Source organism: Nematolebias whitei, chromosome 1 (assembly GCF_014905685.2).
Source record: "Nematolebias whitei isolate Nwh7 chromosome 1, NemWhi1, whole genome shotgun sequence".
NCBI lineage: Eukaryota > Metazoa > Chordata > Actinopteri > Cyprinodontiformes > Rivulidae > Nematolebias > Nematolebias whitei.
Window position 1 is genome coordinate 56,399,751 of NC_056498.1, and position 2,661 is coordinate 56,402,411.

General features: G+C 42.3%; 1 protein-coding gene across 1 annotated transcript in view; it reads right to left on the reverse strand.

Moving 5' to 3' along the window:
* LOC119428116 (canalicular multispecific organic anion transporter 1) overlaps window positions 1-2,661 on the reverse strand; it is a 4,946-nt gene that overhangs the window by 1,105 nt on the left and 1,180 nt on the right. The window lies entirely within an intron of this gene.

Here is a 2,661-nt window from a genome sequence, read left to right on the forward strand (position 1 = left end):
TGTGTGTGTGTGTGTGTGTGTGTGTGTGTCCTTGTTTATGCTACTTTGTGAGGCCCATTTTTCCAACTTATACTACATTGTGAGGACCAACTGCTCCTTATGGTGGGTTACGGGCTAGGTTTAGGACTAAGGTGTGAATTGAGGATGTGTTAGGTTTAGGGTTAGGTATGTAATGGTAATGGTTAGGTTATGGATAAAGGTCATGGTTAGGCTATAGAAATGAATGAAAAATGAATGGAAGTCAATGCAAAGGCCCCACAAAGATAGCAAAACAAACCTGTGTGTGTGTGTGTGTGTGTGTATGCTGGTGAAGATTCTCAGTCATCCAGGACATGATAAATTCAAAAATGTTCAAGAAGTTTTGTCGAATGGTTTTGAATATATATGTGTAGTGTTTTCTTTGAGGTGGTAAGGTTTCTGATCATTAAGAGCTAAGTTCTGCAACATGCGCATCTGGAGCCACATGTGGCTATTTTGTTCCTCTTCAGTGGCTCTTAGTTTTGACCAAAACTAACATAAAACTGAAGTTTATTAGTTGCTGTACGAACAACAAGAAATGGCTACTTTTAGCAGTTTTCCGGTCATTTCTTTTGACAATATTTGAATGATACAGTGCCTTGCGAAAGTATTCGGCCCCCTTGAACTTTTCAACCTTTTGCCACATTTCAGGCTTCAAACATAAAAATATAAAATTTTAATTTTTGTGAAGAATCACCAACAAGTGGGACACAATCGGGAAGTGGAATTAAATTTATTGGCTGTGTCAAACTTTTTTAACAAATAAAAAACTGAAAAGTGGGGCGTGCAATATTATTCGGCCCCCTTGCGTTAAAACTTTGTAGCGCCGCCTTTTGCTGCAGTTCCAGCTGCAAGTCTCTTGGGGTTTGTCTCTATCAGTTTTGCACATGGAGACACTGAAATTCTTGCCCATTCTTTCTTGCAAAACAGCTCGAGCTCAGTGAGGTTGGATGGAGAGCTTTTGTGAACAGCAGTCTTCAGCTCTTTCCACAGATTCTCAATTGGATTCAGGTCTGGACTTTGACTTGGCCATTCGAACACCTGGATACGTTTTTTTGTGAACCATTCCATTGTAGATTTGGCTTTATGTTTTGGATCATTGTCCGTCCCAGTCTCAGGTCTCTTGCAGACTCAAACAGGTTTTCTTCCAGAATGGTCCTGTATTTGGCCCCATCCATCTTCCCATCAATTCTGACCATCTTCCCTGTCCCTGCTGATGAAAAGCAGGCCCAAACCATGATGCTGTCACCACCGTGTTTGACAGTGGGGATGGTGTATTCAGGGTGATGAGCTGTGTTGCTTTTATGCCAAACATATTGTTTTGCATTGTGGCCAAACAGTTGGATTTTGGTTTCATGTGACCAGAGCACCTTCTTCCACATGTTTGGTGTGTCTCCCAGGTGCTTGTGGGTAACTTTAAACAACACTTTTTATGGATATCCTGATGCATGCTCAATAATCCAGGTAGAAAAATCCAAAAAAGTTCAATCTGGTCCTCTGGACATTCAAAAAAACAAAAAACAAAACAAAGCAAAAAAAAAATCTAGAAACGTTTCGTCTCTCATCCAAGAGACTTCCTCAGTCTGAGGTGCTGTTTTCAGCTCAGTCTGCAGTCAGACAGCTCACCCAGCCTGAGACAGAGATTCTTGCCAGGGGACTGAACTTTGCGGTTGCACCAAGGACAATTCCTCTGGTGGAGATGATCACAGCAACAGAATCAGCCATCCGCAACAACAAAATGAAAGAGGGTGAAGCAGAACAGCTCAGAATCAAAGTTTCATCCTGCCTCAGCAATGCCAAACCACCACCTTCCAACATCAGTAGAGAGGAGAGGGATGCACTCACCACTCTTAGCAAGGACAAAAACATCATCATTCTCCCTGCAGACAAAGGAAGGTGCACAGTGATTTTGAACCAGAAAGACTATCATGAGAAAGTTATGACACTCCTTAGTGACTTAACCACTTATGAACCTCTGAAAAGAGATCCAGGAAATGGTTACAAGAAGAAGTTAATAGATTGCCTGAAAAATTTGGAGCAGGACAAGGCTATTGACCGTATTCTGTACCACAGACTGTACCCAGGGGAGGCCACACCTAGTCTGTAAGGTTTACCTAAAATCCACAAACAAGGTGTACCTTAAAGACCATTTGTTAGCATGATTAACTCTGTCACTTACAATGTTTCCAAATATCTGGCGTCTGTACTCATCCCTTTAGTTGGCAGCTCAGAACACCACATACATAACACCATGGACTTTGTGGATAAGGTGAGGGATGTCATCATGGAGACTGATGAAACAATGGTCTCTTTTGATGTCACATCACTCTTTACGTGCATTCCTGTTGATGATGCAGTAGAGGTGGTCAGTTTAAGATTAAAATCAGACACCACTCTGAGCAGCAGGACCACGCTTTCCACAGAACAACTGTGTCAACTCTTGAAACTGTGCCTGCAGTCAACCTACTTCACATATGGGGAGCAATATTATAGGCAGAAACATGGGTGTGCTATGGGGTCTCCAGTTTCTCCTATTGTTGCCAACCTGTACATGGAGGAGGTAGAAAAGAGAGCCTTGACGTCCTTTTCAGGGACACCACCAAGTCATTGGTTCAGGTATGTTGACGACACCTGGGTTAAAAT